Genomic DNA, 291 nt, shown 5'->3' with positions numbered 1-291 from the left:
TACAGGTACACACACAGCTGAGCTTGTTTACTACAGGTACACACACAACTGAGCTTGTTTACTGCAGGTACACACACAGCTGAGCTTGTTTACTACTGGTACACACACAGCTGAGCTTGTTTACTACTGGTACACACACAGCTGAGTGTGTTTACTAATGATATACACACATAACTTAGCTTGTTTCCTCTACGTATACACACAACTGATCTTGTTTACTACAGGTACACACAGCTGAGCTTGTTTACTACAGGTACACACAGCTTAGCTTGTTTACTACAGGTACACACA

The 291-nt window shown here is 41.9% G+C and overlaps 1 protein-coding gene across 1 annotated transcript in view; it reads left to right on the top strand.

The window, feature by feature from the left end:
- efcc1 (EF-hand and coiled-coil domain containing 1) overlaps window positions 1-291 on the top strand; it is a 34,346-nt gene that overhangs the window by 2,256 nt on the left and 31,799 nt on the right. The window lies entirely within an intron of this gene.

The sequence above is a fragment of the Nematolebias whitei genome, chromosome 7 (genome assembly GCF_014905685.2).
Source record: "Nematolebias whitei isolate Nwh7 chromosome 7, NemWhi1, whole genome shotgun sequence".
NCBI lineage: Eukaryota > Metazoa > Chordata > Actinopteri > Cyprinodontiformes > Rivulidae > Nematolebias > Nematolebias whitei.
This window is presented reverse-complemented; position numbering and strand designations above follow the sequence as displayed.